Source organism: Rhinoraja longicauda, chromosome 19, assembly GCF_053455715.1.
Source record: "Rhinoraja longicauda isolate Sanriku21f chromosome 19, sRhiLon1.1, whole genome shotgun sequence".
Classification (NCBI taxonomy): domain Eukaryota; kingdom Metazoa; phylum Chordata; class Chondrichthyes; order Rajiformes; family Arhynchobatidae; genus Rhinoraja; species Rhinoraja longicauda.
The window spans coordinates 6768211-6788899 of NC_135971.1; the positions used below are offsets into that span (position 1 = coordinate 6768211).

A 20689-nucleotide genomic window follows, 5' to 3' on the forward strand; every position below is an offset into this window, starting at 1 on the left:
CTAGCCTGTCCAACCCCTTAAGAATTTTGTATGTCTCTATAAGATCCCCCCTCAGTCTTCTAAATTCCAGCGAGTACAAGCCGAGTCTATCCTGTCTTTCTTCATATGAAAGTCCTGCCATCCCAGGAATCAATCTGGTGAACCTTCTCTGTACGCCCTCTACGGCAAGAATGTCTTTCCTCAGATTAGGAGAACAAAACTGTACGCAATACTCCAGGTGTGATCTCACCAATGCCCTGTACAACTATCTAAAATGTACAAAAATCTAAACTACTATCTACCTCTTTGATGACCCCTCAGACTAACCTTGATCGGACTTTGCTGGCTTTTAGCTTCAACCAAACGTTTATCCCTTACCCTGTATCTGCACACTGTGGACGGCTCGATTGTAATCATGCATTGTCTTTCCGCTGACTGGTTGGCGCGCAACAAAAGCTTTTCACTGTACCTCAGTACATGTGGCAATCATCTAAACTAAACTAAACTAAGGAAGCATTTGCCGGCTTCTCTCTAAACGTCTCCTGTCCGTTTGTTTTAGACAATACACAATAGGTGCAGGAGGAGGCCATTCGGCCCTTCGAGCCAGCACCGCCATTCAATGTGATCATGGCTGATCATTCTCAATCAGTACCCCGTTCCTGCCCTCTCCCCATACCCCCTGACTCCGCTATCCTTAAGAGCTCTATCTCGCTCTCTCTTGAATGCAATGTGATCATGGCTGATCATTCTCAATCAGTACCCCATTCCTGCCTTCTCCCAATACCCCCTGACTCCGCTATCCTTAAGAGCTCTATCCAGCTCTCTCTTGAATGCATTCAGAGAATTGGCCTCCACTGCCTTCTGAGGCAGAGAATTCCACAGATTCACAACCCTCTGACTGAAAAAGTTTTTCCTCATCTCAGTTCTAAATGGCCGACCCCTTATTCCTAAACTGTGGCCCCTGGTTCTGGACTCCCCCAACATTGGGAACATGTTTCCTGCCTCTAACGTGTCCAACCCCTTAATAATCTTATACGTTTCGATAAGATCTGCTCTCATCCTTCTAAATTCCAGTGTATACAAGCCTAGTCGCTCCAGTCTTTCAACATATGATAGTCCCGCCATTCCGGGAATTAACCTAGTGAACCTATGCTGCACGCCCTCAATAGCAAGAATATCCTTCCCCAAATTTGGAGACCAAAACTGCACACAGTACTCCAGGTGCGGTCTCACTAGGGCCCTGTACAACTGCAGAAGGACCTGTTTGCTCCTATACTCAACACCTCTTGTTATGAAGGCCAACATTCCATTGGCTTTCTTCGCTGCCTGCTGTACCTGCATGCTTCCTTTCAGTGACTTATGCACTATGACACCCAGATCTCGTTGTACGTCCCCTTTTCCTAACTTGACACCATTCAGATAATAATCTGCCTTCCTATTCTTACCACCAAAGTGGATAAACTCGCACTTATCCACATTAAACTGCATCTGCCATGCATCCGCCCACTCACACAACCTGTCCAAGTCACCCTGCAACCTCATAGCATCTTCCTCACAGTTCACACTGCCACCCAGTTTTGTATCATCTGCATATTTGCTAATGGTACTTTTAATCCCTTCATCCAAGTCATAGCACAGAACTAGAGGTACTGCACAGAAACAGACCCTTCGGCCCACCTTGTCCATGCTGACCAACTTGGCCATCTGGGCTAGTCCCATTTGCCAGCATTTGGCCCATAAACCCTTCCTATCTAAATAATTCCACTGATTCACCACCCTCTGACGAAAGAATTTTTTCTCTTCTCATCTCCTTGCTAAAAGAACATCCTTTAATTCCAAGGCTACCACCTCTAGTCCCGGACTCTCCCACTAGTGGAAACATCCTCTGCACCTCCACTCTATCCAAGTCTTTCACTGTTCAGTTCGTTTCAAAGAGGCCCCCGCCCCATATTCTTCTGAACTCCAGCGAGTGCAGGCCCAGTGTCGACAAACGCTCGTCATAGCTTAACCCACTCGTTCCTGGGATCGTTGTTGTAAACCTCCTCTGGACCCTCTCCAGAGCCAGCACGTCCTTTCTCAGGTGTGGCAATGCTTTGCAGAAAGACATTTCACTGTACACCTGCACGCGTGACATGGGAGAACCATTGACCTCCGTAGGTGTCAAGAGGGAACCATTGACCTCCGTACGTGACAAGGGAGAAGGAATTCTCTGCCTCAGAAGGCAGTGGAGGCCAATTCTCTGGATGCATTCAAGAGAGAGCTAGATAGAGCTCTTAAGGTCAGCGGAGTCAGGGGGTATGTGTGTACCGTTTTGGTTGTAATTCAGGAACAAACAAACAAACAAACAAGAGTTTTAGTATGTAGGTAATTGATAGGAGCAGAAGTGACAGGCCATTCGGCCCATCAGGTCTACTCCGCCATTCAATGATGGATGATCTATCTCTCCCTCCTAACCCCATTCTCCTGCCCTCTCCCCATAACTAATCAAGAATCTATCTCTGCCTTACAAAATATCCACTGACTTGGCCTGCACAGCCTTGAATGGTGGTGCGTACAGGCTCGAAGGGCCGAATGGCCTCCTCCTGCACCTATTGTCTAGAACCATTGACCTCCGTACATGACAAGGGAGAACTATTGACCTCCATACGTGACAAGGGAGAACTCTTGACCTCCATACGTGACAAGGGAGAACCATTGACCTCCGTAGGTGTCAAGAGAGAACCATTGACCGTATGTGACAAGAGAGAACTATTGACCTCCGTACGTGACACGGAGAACCATTGACCTCCTTACGTGACAAGGGAGAACCATTGACCATACGTGTCAAGAGGGAACATTGACCGTACGTGACAAGAGACAACCATTGACCTCCGTACAAGAGCAGCCCAGTGAAGTCCCTGGTCACCACCCTGCCAGTCTGACTGTGGCACTGCCCCCCAGGCTGTGCCCGCACCCACCTACCTCCAGGATGGTGTCACAGGCCGTGATCTGGTTGTGCAGACTGGCGATGTTCTCACTCTCCTTGATGTCTGTTGTGGACGCTGAGGAACGCAGTGGGAACTCAGAGCAAAGAGCACATCCCCCACCCTGTCAGAACAGAGGGCCGGGCAGTTGCTGCATGGGGGGGGGGGTCAGTTCATAGCAGGTGGGGCTGGAGCACCCTGCGTCAGTACCTGTCCATGTACCTGCCCTGTGTCAGTACCTGTCCATGTAACTGCCCTGTGTACCTGTCCATGTACCTGCCCTGTGTACCTGCCCATGTACCTGCCCTGTGTACCTGTCCATGTACCTGCCCTGTGTCATCACCTGTCCATGTACCTGCCCTGTCAGTACCTGTCCATGTACCTGCCCTGTGTCAGTACCTGTCCATGTACCTGCCCTGTGTACCTGCCCATGTACCTGCCCTGTGTACCTGTCCATGTACCTGCCCTTTGTCATCACCTGTCCATGTACCTGCCCTGTGTCATTACCTGTCCATGTACCTGCCCTGTGTCAGTACCTGCCCTGTGTCAGTGCCTGTCCATGTAGCTGCCCTGTGTCAGTACCTGTCCAGCACAGAATTCCCTTCCAGCTCAACGAGGTGCGCCACAGGCAGATGGTGGGGATTGTTGTTTTGGGAAAGGATACAGTCTTTAATGGAGGCATGTTCAATATACTGTAGCTCCGTTTCCACCTGTTTGGAGTAGTGTCTCAGATCAACACCCTGTGGATAAAGACAGCCCAGTTAAACCCACTCTCACACCCGCCCCAGCTTCAAGAACAGCTTCTCCCAGACATCCATCGGGCTCTTGAACATTAACCGCACAACATTAACTTCAGTGGCGCGGTGGTAGAGTTGCTGCCTTAAGGGCCTGTCACAGTTACGCGATTTTTAAGGGGACTGTCAAAGCCGTAGCAGATGGCCGACATTTTCTTTTACCCTACGACAACGACCACGACAATGCCCAGTCCGGTCGATCGATACAAGTCACTTTTTTGTGAAACTAGCACCTGGCTAAGAGATGACACTGTCTTCGGAAACATCGCAAAATTCCCCACGCTTACCTGACCGTCAAACTGCCGCCTCCAATCTACCCGTCAAATATCCTGACGGTAAATAAATTGGTTCAACAAAACCACTGGTATCTTCAAATGCCTTTGCTTAATTTAATGTTAAGTGCTTCTAAACGCATCTGCGACAACCTGGCAAACCTGGGGACAGCGTGATACAGACAGCGCCCGGCAATAGGCTACGATACCTGGCGACAAGCCAGCTGAGGCCGAGCCATTTCAACCTGGAAAATGTTTCGGCGACGCGCCGAGATCGGCTACGATTCATTGAAGGCTCCTCACGGTCACGCCCGCGACACCACGACGAACATTCGGCGACAGCCTAGTCACCGGCAGTCGCCTTAGTGGCACGGGCCCTTTACAGCCTTGCACCAACGGAGACCTGGGTTCCATCACGACCACGGGTGCTATCTAAACGTAGTTTGTACGTTCTCCCCGTGACCGCGTGAGATCTTCACAGGTACCATTTGCTCACAGCGTGACCAGTCGCTCCAACGACTGCTACATCAATCCCATTTCACAAACATTAATCCCATCCCTGCACTTTTGCACAAGCTGCTAAAAACTCACAGTCTTTAATGCTTCCTTTACAAGTTCATCCTCGAGGTTGGCCTGTATGTGGGCTGCAAAGCAAAGGCAATAATCATCTTAGAAGGTAGACTGTGCAGGAAGAAATTGCAAATGCTGGAGTAACTCAGCGGGTCAGGCAGCATCTGTGGAGAACATGGATAGGTGACGTTTCACAGAGTGCTGGAGTAACTCAGCGGGTCAGGCAGCATCTGTGGAGAACATGGATAGGTGACGTTTCACAGAGTGCTGGAGTAACTCAGCGGGTCAGGCAGCATCTGTGGAGAACATGGATAGGTGACGTTTCAGAGTCGAGACACTTCTTGCCCGAAACGTTGCTTACCGCACCTCCCCTCACCTCCCTCCCCTCCCCTCACCCTCCCTCACCTATCTTCTCCTCCCCCTCCCCTCCCCTCCCCTCCCCCCTCCCCTCCCACTCCCCCCCCCTACCCTCACCTCCCACTCCCACCTCCCACTCCCTCCCCTCACCTCCCACTCCCTCCCCCTCTCCTCCCACTCCCCCCCTTCCCCTCCCCCCTCCCGTCCACTCCCTCCCCTCACCTCACCCCCTCCCCTACCTCCCCTCACCCTCCCTCCCCTATCCTCACCCTCCCTCACCCCCACCCACTCACCTCCCCCCTCCCCTCCCTCCTCTCACCTCCCCCTCCCTCCCGCTCCCTCTCCCCTCCCCCCTTCCCTCACCTCCCTCCCTCCCCTCCCCACCCCCCACTCACCTCCCCCTCCCTCCCCTCCCACCTCCCTCTCCTCCCCTCTCCCTCCCTCCCCTCCCCTCCCCCCTCCCTCCCCCCCCTCCCCTCCCCTCCCCTCACCTCCCTCCCTCCCCACCCCCCACTCACCTCCCCCTCCCTCCCCTCCCCCCTCCCTCTCCTCCCCTCTCACTCCCTCCCCTCCCCTCCCCTCACCTCCCTCCCTCCCCACCCCCCACTCACCTCCCCCTCCCTCCCCTCCCCCCTCCCTCTCCTCCCCTCTCACTCCCTCCCCTCCCCTCCCCTCACCTCCCCCTCCCTCCCTTCCTCCCCTCCCCTCCCCCAGTGCACCACTCACATCCCTCCCCTCACCAGGCCCAGGCTGCGGGTCCCGGGTAGGCCGCGCCGCGGGGGCTGCTGGGAGTTGTAGTCCACCTTGCCCGGAAGTGGCCGCCATGACGACGGCGGTGAGTGAGGGAGCGCCGCGGGGAGGGAGGGAGCGCCGCACTGAGGGGAGGGGAAGGGAGCGCCGCACTGAGGGGGGGGGAGGGAGGGAGGGAGCGCCGTAGTGAGGGGGGCGGGAGGTGAGTGAGTGGTGCACTTAGGGGAGGTGAGGGAGGGGAGGGAGGGGGGAGGGAGGGGGAGTTGAGGTAGTGGGAGGGGAGGGAGGGGGGGAGGGGAGGGGAGGGGAGGGGAGGTGAGGGGAGGTGAGGGAGGGGAGTGATGCACTGAGGGGAGGGAGGGAGTGGGAGGAGAGGGGAGGGAGTGATGCACTGAGGAGAGGGGAGGGAGTGATGCACTGAGGGGAGGGAGGGAGTGATGCACTGAGGGGAGGGAGGGAGTGATGCACTGAGGGGAGGGAGGGGAGGGAGGGAGTGCCTCACTGAGGGGAGGGAGTGGGAGGGGAGGGAGTGCCTCACTGAGGGGAGGGGAGGTACTGGGAGGGAGCGCTGCACTGAAGGAGGGAGGGAGGGAGGGAGGGAGCGCCGCACTGAGGGGGGGAGGAGTGGGAGGGGAGGGAGTGGAAGGGGAGTGGAGGGAGTGCCGCACTGTGGGAGGGGAGGGGGGAGTGGGAGGTGAGGGAGTGCCGCACTGAGGGAGGGGAGGGGGGGAGTGGAGGTAGTGGGAGGGTAGTGGAGGTAGTGGGAGGGGATGGAGTGCCACACTATGGGAGGGGAGGGAGTGGGAGGGAATGACACACAGAGGAGGGAGGGAGGGGAGGGTGTGGGAGGGGATAGAGTGGGAGGGGAAGGAGTGCCGCACTGAGGGAGGGGATTGGAGGTAGTGGGAGGGGAGGGGAGGTAGAGGGAGGTGGGAGGGGAGGTGAGGGAGGGGACGGGAGGGAGGGGAGGTGAAGGGTGGGGGAGGTGAGGGGTGGGGGGGAGGTGAGGGGAGGGAGGGCAGGTACCAGTGTAAGTTGGCCCACTGATAGCAGCGTTGTGGAGAGTTGGAGCAATCAGTCAGTCTGAAGAAGGGTCTCGACCCGAAACGTCACCCATTCCTTCTCTACTGAGATGCTGCCCGACCTGCTGAGTTACTCCAGCATTTTGTGAATAAATACCTTCGATTTGTACCAGCATCTGACAATAGACAATAGGTGCAGGAGGAGGCCATTCGGCCCTTCGAGCCTGTACGCACCACCATTCAATGTGATCATGGCTGATCATTCTCAATCAGTACCCCGTTCCTGCCTTCTCCCCATACCCCCTGACTCCGCTATCCTTAAGAGCTCCATCTAGCTCTCTCTCGAATGTATTCAGAGAATTGGCCTCCACTGCCTTCTGAGGCAGAGAATTCCACAGATTCACAACTCTCTGACTGAACAAGTTTTTCCTCATCTCTGTTCTAAATGGCCTACCCCTTATTCTTAAACTGTGTGGCCCCTTGTTCTGGACTCCCCCAACATTGGGAACATGTTTCCTGCCTCTAATGTGTCCAACCCGTTAATAATCTTATACGTTTCGATAAGATCCCCTCTCATCCTTCTAAATTCCAGTGTATACAAGCCTAGTTGCTCCAGTCTTTCAACATATGACAGTCCTGCCATTCTGGGAATTAACCTAGTAAACTTACACTGCACGCCCTCAATAGCAAGAATATCCTTCCTCAAATTTGGAGACCAAAACTGCACACAGTACTCCAGATGCGGTCTCACTAGGGCCCTGTACAACTGCAGAAGGACCTCTTTGCTCCTATACTCAACTGCAATTATCTTCTTATAAAACCCAAGGCAAGAGTGAGCCTTGCTCAGGCTGTTGAACCTCGCAGACTGAAGGCAGTGCGTGGCCATAAACGCACCCACTGACCCCCCGGTACTAATCTTCCCCAAAACCATCCAGCATAACCCCCCCCCCCCCCTCACCATTCCAGTAGAGGTGCCAGCATGTGTTTAGTTTAGTTTAGTTTACTTTGGAGATACAGCGCCGAAACAGGCCCTTCGGCCCACCGAGCCCGTGCCGAACAGGGCGTGCAGCGTAGGTTTACTAGGTTAATTCCCGGAATGGCGGGACTGTCATATATTGAAAGACTGGAGCGACTAGGCTTGTATACACTGGAATTTAGAAGGATGAGAGGGGATCTTATCGAAATGTATAAGATTATTAAGGGGTTGGACACGTTAGAGGCAGGAAACATGTTCCCAATGTCGGGGGAGTCCAGAACAAGGGGCCACACAGTTTAACAATAAGGGGTAGGCCATTTAGAACGGAGACGAGGAAAAACATTTTTCAGTCAGAGAGTTGTGAATCTGTGGAATTCTCTGCCTCAGAAGGCAGTGGAGGCCAATTCTCTGAATGCATTCAAGAGAGAGCTAGATAGAGCTCTTAAGGATAGCGGAGTCAGGGGGTATGGGGAGAAGGCAGTGGAGGCCAATTCTCTCAATGCATTCAAGAGAGAGCTAGATAGGGCTCTTAAGGATAGCGGAGTCAGGGGGTATGGGGGGAAGGCAGTGGAAGCCAATTCTCTCAATGCATTCAAGAGAGAGCTAGATAGGGCTCTTAAGGATAGCGGAGTCAGGGGGTATGGGGGGAAGGCAGGAACGGGGTACTGATTGAGAATGATCAGCCATGATCACATTGAATGGCGGTGCTGGCTCGAAGGGCCGAATGGCCTCCTCCTGCACCTGTTGTCTATTGACCAGCGATCCCCGCACGCTGTCACTATCCTACACACTCGCTGACGAGGGACAATTTACAATTTTTGCAGAGGTCGATGAACCCACAGACCTGTACGTGTTTGGAGTTTGTACCGTGATTGTCACCGGCCGGTTCTCTCGTGCAGGGGCAGCGGATGCAGGCCGTGGGCGGTGAGATGCTGATGGGTGATCTGGACATCACCTGCGATGAGTTCATCCTGGACGAAGTGGACAGTGAGTGCCGTCCCTCCCGAGCCGGGCGTGGGATGGGGGGAGGGGCTTGCTCACCTTGCTCACCTGTCCTGCTTCACCACACCTGTTAATCAAGGCAGATACGGGCAATTGCAGGTGTTGGTTTACATAGAAAATATAATAATAATAATAATAATAATAAGCATTTATTTTATATAGCGCCTTATCGGGAGCTCAAAGCGCTTTACAAAAACAATCAACATAAAAACAAACAGACAAACTATCCTAACGGAAAAGCGGCGAATAAACAACGCCAGCGTCCTCTCACATCAGGGTCCGGCAGTAGACAACAAAAAAGCACAGGACACACAGATACAATTTTTACACAAACAGCCATCACAGCGATTGCTCCAAGCACACCCTCACTGTGATGGAAGGCAAAGAAAAGTCTTATCTCCTCCTCATTCTTCTCCCGTGGTGCCACGAGGTGATCGAGGCTCCCAACTTTTTGAAGCCCCCACCGGGCGATGGAAAGTCCCAGGGCCGAGCCGAGCAAGCCGATGAAAGTCCTGAGCCCCCACCGGGCGATGGAAAGTGCTGCGGCCGAGCCATGCAGGGCGATGAAGGGCCTGCGAGCAGGTCGATCGTACCTCGCGCTTCGGGGCGGTCGAAGCTGCTACGGCTGGAGCTCCCAAAAACCGGTCGCCAGCCAGGGACCTGCGAACTCCCGATGTTGCGGTCTGCAGGGCCCACGGCCGAAGCCTCCGAGATGGTAAGTCCAGGCCCTGCGACCGGAGTCTTCAAGGTCGATCCCAGCTGGAGGCCGCCGACTCCACGATGTTAGGCCGTAGCGCGAACGGAGATACGACACGGTAAAGGTCGCATCTCCGTTGAGGAAGAGATTAGAAAAAAGGTTTCCCCCAACCCCCCCACCACCCCCCACATACACAGAGTTAAAAATAGAACAAAACATACATTAAACGATGATAATAGACAAAAAACAAAAAAAAGACAGAGAGACTGCCGGTGAGCCGCAGCTGCAGAACACAGCCACGCCCCTTTGTAGGTGCAGGAGTAGGCCATTCGGCCCTTCGAGCCTGTACGCACCGCCATTCAATATGATCATGGCTGATCATCCAACTCAGTATCCCGTACCTGCCTTCTCTCCATACCCCCTGATCCCTTTAGCCACAAGGGCCACATCTAACTCCCTCTTAAATACAGCCAATGAACTGGCCTCAACTACCTTCTGTTGCAGAGAATTCCACAGATTCACCACTCTCTGTGTTTAAAAAAACGTTCTCATCTCGGTCCTAAAAGACTTCCCCCTTATCCTTAAACTGTGTGACCCCTTGTTCTGGACTTCCCCGACATCGGGAACAATCTTCCCGCATCTAGCCTGTCCAACCCCTTAAGAATTTTGTAAGTTTCTATAAGATCCCCCCTCAATCTTCTAAATTCCAGCGAGTACAAGCCGAGTCTATCCAGTCTTTCTTCATATGAAAGTCTAAGATGATTATTGCCTTTGCTTTGCAGCCCACATACAGGCCAACCTCGAGGATGAACTTGTAAAGGAAGCATTAAAGACTGTGAGTGTACTTCGTTTTTAGCAGCTTGTGCAAAAGTGCAGGGATGGGATTAATGTTTGTGAAGTGGGATTGATGTAGCAGTCGTTGGAGCGACTGGTCACGCTGTGAGCAAATGGTACCTGTGAAGATCTCACGCGGTCACGGGGAGAACGTACAAACTACATTTAGATAGCACCCGTGGTCGTGATGGAACCTGGGTCCCCGTTGGTGCAAGGCTGTAAAGGGCCCGTGCCACTAAGGCGACTGCCGGTGACAAGGCTGTTGCCGAATGTTCGCCGTGGTGTAGCGGGCGTGACCGTGAGGAGCCTTCAATGAATCGTAGCCGATCACGGCGCCTCGCGGAAACATTTTCCAGGTAGAAATGTCTCGGCCACAGCTGGCTTGTCGCCAGGTACCGTAGCTTATTGCGGGCGCTGTCTGTTTCACGCTGTCCCCAGGTTTGCCAGGTTGTCGCAGATGCGTTTAGAAGCACGTAACACTAAATTAAGCAAAGGGATTTGAATATACCAGTGGTTTTGTTGAACCAATTTATTTACCGTCAGGACATTTGACAGGTAGATTGGAGGCGGCAGTTTGACGGTCAGGTAAGCGTGGGGAATTTCGCGATGTTCCCGAAGACGGTGTCATCTCTTAGCCAGGTGCTAGTTTCGCAAAAAAGTCACTTGTATATCGATCGACCGGACTGGGCATTGTCGTGGTTGTTGTCGTAGGGTAAAAGAAAATGTCGGCGATCTGCTATGACTTTGACAGTCGCCTTAAACATCGCGTAACTGTGACAGGCCCTTAAGGCAGCAACTCTACCACCGAGCCACTGAGGTTAATGTTGTGCGGTTAATGTTCAAGACCCTGATGGTTGTCTGGGAGAAGCTGTTCTTGAAGCTGGGGCGGGTGTGAGAGTGGGTTTAACTGGGCTGTCTTTCTCCACAGGGTGTTGATCTGAGACACTACTCCAAACAGGTGGAGACGGAGCTACAGTATATTGAACATGCCTCCATTAAAGACTGTATCCTTTCCCAAAACAACAGTCCCCCACCATCTGCCTGTGGCGCACCTCGTTGAGCTGGAAGGGAATTCTGTGCTGGACAGGTACTGACACAGGGCAGGTACATGGACAGGCACTGACACAGGGCAGGTACTGACACAGGGCAGGTACATGGACAGGTACTGACACCGAGCAGGTACATGGACAGGTGATGACACCGGGCAGGTACATGGACAGGTAATGACACAGAGCATGTACATCAACAGGTACTGACACTGGGCAGGTACATGGACAGGTACTGACACTGGGCAGGTACATGGACAGGTGATGACACGGGGGCAGGTACATGGACAGGTACTGACACAGGGCAGGTACATGGAGAGGTACTGACACAGGGCAGGTACATGGACAGGTACTGACACCGAGCAGGTACATGGACAGGTACTGACACAGGGCAGGTACATGGACAGGTACTGACACCGAGCAGGTACATGGACAGGCACTGACACAGGGCAGGTACATGGACAGGCACTGACACAGGGCAGGTACATGGACAGGTACTGACACCGTGCAGGTACTGACACAGGGCAGGTACATGGACAGGTGATGACACAGGGCATGTACATGGACAGGTACTGACACAGGGCAGGAACATTGGTAGGTGATGACACAGGCCAGGTGCATGGACAGGTACTGACACAGGGCAGGTACATGGACATGTACTGACGCAGGGCAGGTACATGGACAGGTACTGACACAGGGCAGGTATATGGACAGGTGATGACACAGGGGCTGACACATGGACAGGTACTGACACAGGGGCAGGTACATGGACAGGTACTGACACAGGGCAGGTATATGGACAGGTACTGACACGGGGCAGGTACATGGACAGGTGATGACACAGGGCTGACACATGGACAGGTACTGACACAGGGCAGGTACATGGACAGGTACTTACACAGGGCAGGTACATGGACAGGTACTGACACAGGGCAGGTACATGGAGAGGTGATGACAGGGAAAGTACATGGACAGGTACTGACACAGGGCAGGTACATGGACAGGTACTGACACAGGGCAGGTACATGGACAGGTACACAGGCAGGTACTGACGCAGGTTGCTCCAGCCCCACCTACTATGAACTGCCCCCCCCCCCCCATGCAGCAACTGCCCCGGCCCTCTGTTCTAACGGGGTGGGGGATGTGCTCTTAACTCTGAGTTCCCACTGCGTTCCTCAGCGTTCACAACAGACATCAAGGAGAGTGAGAACATCGCCAGTCTGCACAACCAGATCACGGCCCTGTGACACCATCCTGGAGGTAGGTGGGTGCGGGCACAGCCTGGGGGGGCAGTGCCACAGTCAGACTGGCAGGGTGGTGACCAGGGACTTCACTGGGCTGCTCTTGTACGGAGGTCAATGGTTCTCTCTTGACACGTAACGGTCAATGGTTCTAGACAATAGGTGCAGGAGGAGGCCATTTGGCCCTTCGAGCCAGCACCGCCATTCAATGTGATCATGGCCGATCATTCTCAGTCAGTACCCCTGTTCCTGCCTTCTCTCCATACCCCCTGATCTCTTTAGCCACAAGGGCCACATTTAACTCCCTCTTAAATACAGCCAATGAACTGGCCTCAACTACCTTCTGTGGCAGAGAATTCCACAGATTCACCACTCTCTGTGTGAAAAAAAACCTTTTTCATCTCGGTCCTAAAAGACTTCCCCCCTTATCCTTAAACTGTGACCCCTTGTTCTGGACTTCCCCAACATCGGGAACAATCTTCCCGCATCTAGCCTCTCCAACCCCTTAAGAATTTTATATGTTTCTATAAGATCCCCCCTCAATCTTCTAAATTCCAGCGAGTACAAGCCGAGTCTATCCAGTCTTTCTTCATATGAAAGTCCTGCCATCCCAGGAATCAATCTGGTGAACCTTCTCTGTACTCCCTCTATGGCAAGAATGTCTTTCCTCAGATTAGGAGACCAAAACTGCATGCAATACTCCAGGTGTGGTCTCACCAATGCCCTGTACAACTATCTAAAATGTACCAAAATCTAAACTACTACCTACCTCTTTGAAGACCCCTCAGACTAAACTTGATCGGACTTTGCTGGCTTTTGTCTTGAAGAAAGACTGGATAGACTCGGCTTGTACTCGCTGGAATTTAGAAGACTGAGGGGGGATCTTATAGAAACTTACAAAATTCTTAAGTGGAGTACTTGTGTGCAGTTTTGGTCTCCAAATTTGAGGAAGGATATTCTTGCTATGGAGGGCGTGCAGCGTAGGTTCACTAGGTTAATTCCCGGAATGGCGGGACTGTCGTATGTTGAAAGGCTGGAGCGATTGGGCTTGTATACACTGGAATTTAGAAGGATGAGGGGGGATCTTATTGAAACATATAAGATAATTAGGGGATTGGACACATTAGAGGCAGATAACATGTTCCCAATGTTGGGGGAGTCCAGAACAAGGGGCCACAGTTTAAGAATAAGGGGTAGGCCATTTAGAACGGAGATGAGGAAGAACTTTTTCAGTCAGAGGGTGGTGAAGGTGTGGAATTCTCTGCCTCAGAAGGCAGTGGAGGCCAGTTCGTTGGATGCTTTCAAGAGAGAGCTGGATAGAGCTCTTAAGGATAGCGGAGTGAGGGGGTTATGGGGAGAAGGCAGGAACGGGGTACTGATTGAGAGTGATCAGCCATGATCGCATTGAATGGCGGTGCTGGCTCGAAGGGCTGAATGGCCTACTCCTGCACCTATTGTCTATTGTCTATTGTTTGGACAGGCTAGATGCGGGAAGATTGTTCCCGATGTTGGGGAAGTCCAGAACAAGGGGTCACAGTTTAAGGATAAGGGGAAGTCTTTTAGGACCGAGATGAGAAAGATTTTTTTTCACACAGAGAGTGGTGAATCTGTGGAATTCTCTGCCACAGAAGGTAGTTGAGGCCAGTTCATTGGCTATATTTAAGAGGGAGTTAGATGTGGCCCTTGTGGTTAAAGGAATCAGGGGGTATGGAGAGAAGGCAGGTACGGGATACTGAGCTGGATGATCAGCCATGATCATATTGAATGGCGGTGCAGGCTCGAAGGGCCGAATGGCCTACTCCTGCACCTATTTTCTATGTTTCTACGAGTCCGTGCCGCCCAGCGATCCCTGCACACTAACACTATCCTACACACACTAGGGCCAATTTTTACATTCACCCAGTCAATTAACTTCAAACCTGCACGTCTTTGGAGTGTGGGAGGAAACCGGAGATCTTGGAGAAAACCCATGCAGGTCACGGGGAGAACGTACAAACTCCATACAGACGGCGCCCGTAGTCAGGATCGAACCCGAGTCTCCGGCGCTGCATTCGCTGTAAGGCGGCAACACTACCGCTGCTCCACGGTGCCGCATGTTCAGGACTGCTCTGTGGGTGTGGTAGGGTGAGATTAAATGGGGGACCTTGCTCGGCATGGATGAGCTGGACTCAAAGACCTGTTTCCATTGCTGCATCTCCAAGACTCAACGGGTAGGAAAGGTTTATACAGAAGCGGGCAAATGGAACAAGCTGAGATGGGGATCTTGCTCGGCGTGGATGAATGGGGCTGCAGGACCTGTTTCCATGCTGTGTGACTCTACGACTCCCTGACTCTCTCTCTGTCTCTCTGTCTCTCTGTGACTCTCTGTGTCTCTCTGACTCTCTCTCTCTCCCTTTGTCTCTCTCCGTCTCTCTCTCCCTGTCTCTCTCTCCCTGTCTCTCTGACTCTCTCCGTCTCTCTCTCCGTCTCTCTGACTCTCTCTCTCTCCCTGTCTCTCTGACTCTCTCTCTCCCTCTCTCCACCTGTCTCTCTCACTGTCTCTCCCTCTCTGTCTCTCTCTCTGCTCTCTCTGACTCTCTGTTTCTGTCTCTGTCCCTCCGTCTCTCTCCCTGTCTCTGTCTCTGTCTCTGTCTCTCTCTCTCTCTGTCTCTGTCTCTGTGGAATTTGGAATGATCAGAGGGGATCTTATCGAAACGTATAAGATTATCAAGGGATTGGGCACGTTAGAGCCAGGAAACATGTTCCCAATGTTGGGGGAGTCCAGAACCAGGGGCCATAGTTTAAGAATAAGGGGTAGGGCCATTTAGAACGGAGATGAGGAAAACCTTTTTCAGTCAGAGAGTTGTGAATCTGTGGAATTCTCTGCCTCAAAAGGCAGTGGAGGCCAATTCTCTGAATGCATTTCAAGAGAGAGCTAGATAGAGCTCTTATGGATAGCGGAGTCAGGGGGGTATGGGGAGAAAGCAGGAACGGGGTACTTATTGAGAATGATCAGCCATGATCACATTGAATGGCGGTGTGTACAGGCTCGAAGGGCCTAATGGCCCTCTCCTGCACCTATTGTCTATTGTCCTCTATCCCTGTCTCTGCCCCTCTCTCTCTGACTGTGCCGTGTGCTGTGTGACAGAGGATGGAGCAGATGCTGGGGACTTTCCAGAGTGACCTGAGCAGCATCAGCTGTGAGATCCAGACCCTGCAGGAGCAGTCCATCGCCATGAACATCAAGCTGAAGAACCGCCAGTCAGTGCGCAGCGAGCTCAGCCAGCTGGTGGATGAGCTGATCGTGCCCGCCATCATGATCTCGTGAGTGACCGGGCCCAGTGCCACCCACTGCCCACCCACACCCACCCAGCCCACCTTGCACCCACCCACCCCCGACTCCACCATCATGATCTCATGAGTGACCGGGCCCAGTGCCTCCTACTGCCCACCCACCCACACACCCGCACCCACCCACCCGCACACCCACCTGCCCCCGACCCACCCCACACCCACCCCCAACTCCATCATGATCTCGTGAGTGACCGGGGGCCCAGTGCCACCCACCGCCCACCCACACACCCATCCCACACCCACCCACCCACCCCCCACTCACACCCACCCACCCACCCCCTACTCCGCCATCATGATTTCGTGAGTGACTGGGCTCAGTGCCACCTACTGCCCACCACCAACCCATCCCTGACCACCCACCTGGTGCCTGTCCATCTCCTGGTGCCATGCCCATCTCCTGGTGCCACATCCATCTGGTGCCTTGCCCATCTCCTGGTGCCTGCCCATCTCCTGGTGCCACATCCATCTGGTGCCTTGCCCATCTGGTGCCTTGCCCATCTCCTGGTGCCTGCCCATCTCCTGGTGCCACATCCATCTGGTGCCATGCCCATCTCCTGGTGCCATGCCCATCTGGTGCCATGCCCATCTCCTGGTGCCATGCCCATCTCCTGGTGCCATGCCCATCTCCTGGTGCCATGCCCATCTCCTGGTGCCTGCCCATCTCCTGGTGCCACATCCATCTGGTGCCATGCCCATCTCCTGGTGCCACATCCATCTGGTGCCTTGCCCATCTCCTGGTGCCTGCCCATCTCCTGGTGCCACATCCATCTGGTGCCATGCCCATCTCCTGGTGCCATGCCCATCTGGTGCCACGCCCATCTCCTGGTGCCATGCCCATCTGGTGCCTGCCCATCTCCTGGTGCCATGCCCATCTGGTGCCATGCCCATCTGGTGCCATGCCCATCTGGTGCCATGTCCATCTGGTGCCATGCCCATCTGGTGCCATGCCCATCTGGTGCCACGCCCATCTCCTGGTGCCACATCCATCTGGTGCCATGCCCATCTCCTGGTGCCATGCCCATCTGGTGCCACGCCCATCTCCTGGTGCCATGCCCATCTGGTGCCATGCCCATCTCCTGGTGCCATGCCCATCTCTGGCACTGCCCATCTCCTGGTGCCATGTCCATCTGGTGCCATGCCCATCTCCTGGTGCCATGCCCATCTCCTGGTGCCTGCCCATCTCCTGGTGCCATGCCCATCTCTAGGCACTGCCTGCCCATCTCTCACCCCATCCCTGCATGTTTACGTTGCAGTACCATTATGGACACCCCAGTCACTGAGCAGCAGTTTCTGGAGCAGCTCCATGAGCTCAACAACAAGATTAACTACGTCAAGGAGCAGTCCTTCAAGGAGACCCTGGCCTGTGCTGACGTGCAAGACATCCTGGACCGCCTCAAGATCAAGGTACGGCCTTCGGCAAAGGTGGCGCAGCGGGTAGTGCAGCACGTCTACACCTGCCACCCATTTGGTTCAGTTTAGTTTATATATACAGCGCGGAAACAGGCCCTTCGGCCCACCGGGTCCGCGCCGACCAGCGATCCCCGCACACATTAACACGATCCTACGCCCACTAGGGACTGCTGGAGTAACTCAGCGGGTCGGGCAGCATCTGTGGAGAGAATTGGATAGACAACGTTTCACAGAGTGCTGGAGTAACTCAGCGGGTCAGGCAGCATCTGTGGAGAACATGGATAGGTGACGTTTCACAGAGTGCTGGAGTAACTCAGCGGGTCGGGCAGCATCTGTGGAGAACATGGATAGGTGACGTTTCACAGAGTGCTGGAGTAACTCAGCGGGTCGGGCAGCATCTGTGGAGAACATGGATAGGTGACGTTTCACAGAGTGCTGGAGTAACTCAGCGGGTCAGGCAGCATCTGTGGAGAACATGGATAGGTGACGTTTCACAGAGTGCTGGAGTAACTCAGCGGGTCGGGCAGCATCTGTGGAGAACATGGATAGGTGACGTTTCACAGAGTGCTGGAGTAACTCAGCGGGTCGGGCAGCATCTGTGGAGAACATGGATAGGTGACGTTTGGCTGGCGTTCCAGGGGGGTAAAGTTCAAGGGGAAAGCGCTCCACTGGGGAGAGGGTTGACTACTATGCTTGTCGTTGTGCAGGCTGTTTCGAAGATCAGGGAGTTTATTCTGCAGAAGATCTATTCGTTTCGCAAACCCATGACCAACTATCAAGTTCCTCAGAACGCACTGCTGAAATACAGGTATGGCATCTCTCTCTCTCTCTCTCTGTGTGTCTGCCCAATACTAGGCCTAAAACACAGGTATGGCCTTTCTCTGTGTGTGTGTCTACCCAATACCAGGCCTGAAACACAGGTATGGCCAATACTAGGCCTGAAACACAGGTACGGCATCTCTCTCTCTCTGTGTGTCTGCCCAATACCAGGCCTGAAACACAGGTATGGCCTCTCTCTGTGTGTCTCTACGCAATACCAGGCCTGAAACACAGGTATGGCATCTCTCTCTCTGTGTGTCTGCCCAATACCAGGCCTGAAACACAGGAATGGCATCTCTCTCTCTGTGTGTGTCTACCCAATACTAGGCCTGAAACACAGGTATGGCATCTCTCTCTCTCTGTGTCTGCCCAATACTAGGCCTGAAACACAGGTATGGCCAATACTAGGCCTGAAACACAGGAATGGCATCTCTCTCTGTGTCTACCCATTACTAGGCCTGAAACACAGGTATGGCCTCTCTCTCTCTCTGTCTGCCCAATACTAGGCCTGAAACACAGGTATGGCATCTGTGTCTATCCAATACTAGGCCTGAAACACAGGTATGGCCTCTCTCTGTGTGGGTGTCTACCCAATACTAGGCCTGAAACACAGGTATGGCATCTCTGTGTGTGTGTGTGTGTGTGTCTACCCAATACTAGGCCTGAAACACAGGTATGGCATCTCTGTGTGTGTGTGTCTACCCAATACTAGGCCTGAAACACAGGTATGGCATCTCTGTGTGTGTGTGTGTCTACCCAATACTAGGCCTGAAACACAGGTATGGCCTCTCTCTGTGTGTCTACCCAATACCAGGCCTGAAACACAGTATGGCCTCGCTCTGTGTGTCTCTACGCAATACTAGGCCTGAAACACAGGTATGGCCTCTCTCTGTGTGTGTCTACCCAATACTAGGCCTGAAACACAGGTATGGCCTCTCTCTGTGTGTCTACCCAATACCAGGCCTGAAACACAGGTATGGCCTCGCTCTGTGTGTCTCTACGCAATACTAGGCCTGAAACACAGGTATGGCCTCTCTCTGTGTGTGTCTACCCAATACTAGGCCTGAAACACAGGTATGGCCTCTCTGTGGGTGTCTACCCAATACTAGGCCTGAAACACAGGTATGGCATCTCTGTGTGTGTGTGTGTACCCAATACCAGGCCTGAAACACAGGTATGGCCTCTGTGTGTGTGTGTCTACCCAATACCAGGCCTGAAACACAGGTATGGCCTCTCTCTGTGTGTCTCTACGCAATACCAGGCCTGAAACACAGGTATGGCCTCTCTCTGTGTCTCTCTACGCAATACCAGGCCTGAAACACAGGTATGGCCTCTCTCTGTGTGTCTCTACGCAATACCAGGCCTGAAACACAGGTATGGCATCTCTCTCTCTCTCTCTCTGTGTCTGCCCAATACCAGGCCTGAAACACAGGAATGGCATCTCTCTCTCTCTGTGTGTGTCTGCCCAATACTAGGCCTGAAACACAGGTATGGCATCTCTCTCTCTGTGTCTGCCCAATACTAGGCCTGAAACACAGGTATGGCCAATACTAGGCCTGAAACACAGGTATGGCCAATACTAGGCCTGAAACACAGGAATGGCATCTCTCTCTCTCTGTGTGTCTACCCATTACTAGGCCTGAAACACAGGTATGGCCTCTCTCTCTCTCTGTCTGCCCAATACCAGGCATGAAACACAGGTATGGCCTCTGTGTGTGTGTGTGTCTACCCAATACCAGGCCTGAAACACAGGTATTGCCTCTCTCTCTGTGTTTCTGCGCAATACCAGGGAGGGAGGGAGGGAGATGGGGTGGGAGGGAGGGGGGTGGGAGGGAGGGGGGGTGGGAGGGAGGGGGGTGGGAGGGAGGGAAGAGGTGGCGGGAGGGAGGGAGGAAGGCACGGAGGGAGAGAGATGGGGTGGGAGGGTGGGGAGACGCGGAGGGTGGGATAGGAGTAGAATTAGGCCATTTGGCCCATCAAGTCTACCCCGCCATTCAATCACGGCTGATCTATCTCTACCTCCAAACCCACTATCCCTCCTGACCCCAATATCACCCTCCCCCTCATTGCCTGTTCTTCCCCACCTCATTGCCTGTTCTTCCCCCCCTCATTGCCTGATCTTCCCCCCCTCATTGCCTGTTCTTCCCCCCCTCATTGCCTGATCTCCCCCCCTCATTGCCTGATCTCCCCCCCTCACTGCCTGTTCTCCCCCCCCCCATTGCCTGTTGTCCCCCCCTCATTGCCTGTTCTTCCCCCCCCTCATTGCCTGATCTTCCCCCCCTCATTGCCTGTCCTCCCCCCCCATTGCCTGATCTTCCCTCCCCATTGCCTGTTCTTCCCCCCTCATTGCCTGTTCTTCCCCCCTCATTGCCTGATCTTCCCCCCCTCATTGCCTGATCTCCCCCCCTCACTGCCTGTTCTCCCCCCTATTGCCTGTTGTCCACCCCCTCATTGCCTGTTCTTCCCCCCCCTCATTGCCTGATCTTCCCCCCCTCATTGCCTGTCCTCCCCCCTCATTGCCTGTTCTTCCCCCCCCATTGCGTGTTCTCCCCCCCTCATTGCCTGTCCTTCCCCCCCATTGCCTGTTCTTCCCCCCCTCATTGCCTGTCCTTCCCCCCATTGCC

The 20689-nt window shown here is 53.8% G+C and overlaps 2 protein-coding genes and 1 pseudogene across 4 annotated transcripts in view; 1 reads left to right on the plus strand and 2 right to left on the minus strand.

Moving 5' to 3' along the window:
* LOC144602643 (vacuolar protein sorting-associated protein 52 homolog) overlaps positions 1-5717 on the minus strand; it is a 33336-nt gene extending 27619 nt beyond the window's left edge. The window contains exons 1-4 of one of the 2 annotated variants that reach the window (XM_078415773.1): positions 5662-5717; positions 4600-4652; positions 3607-3682; positions 2941-3008 (exon numbers count right to left, since the gene is read on the minus strand). The gene's annotated coding sequence lies outside the window, so the exon portion shown is untranslated. Of the gene's footprint in view, positions 1-2940; positions 3009-3606; positions 3683-4599; positions 4922-5661 lie in introns of those variants that run through there. The other variant, XM_078415774.1, reaches the window with a different exon arrangement.
* The window catches only part of LOC144602510 (uncharacterized), a 376398-nt gene that overhangs the window by 158704 nt on the left and 197005 nt on the right, over positions 1-20689 (minus strand). The gene's annotated exons all lie outside the window — the stretch shown is intronic.
* Positions 5720-20689, plus strand: part of LOC144602513 (vacuolar protein sorting-associated protein 52 homolog) — a 15858-nt pseudogene continuing 888 nt past the window's right edge. The window contains exons 1-8 of the transcript XR_013548462.1: positions 5720-5770; positions 8583-8670; positions 10165-10217; positions 11145-11220; positions 12454-12522; positions 15631-15806; positions 17090-17240; positions 17954-18054. The product of XR_013548462.1 is annotated as a vacuolar protein sorting-associated protein 52 homolog (transcript). The remainder of the gene's footprint in view (positions 5771-8582; positions 8671-10164; positions 10218-11144; positions 11221-12453; positions 12523-15630; positions 15807-17089; positions 17241-17953; positions 18055-20689) is intronic.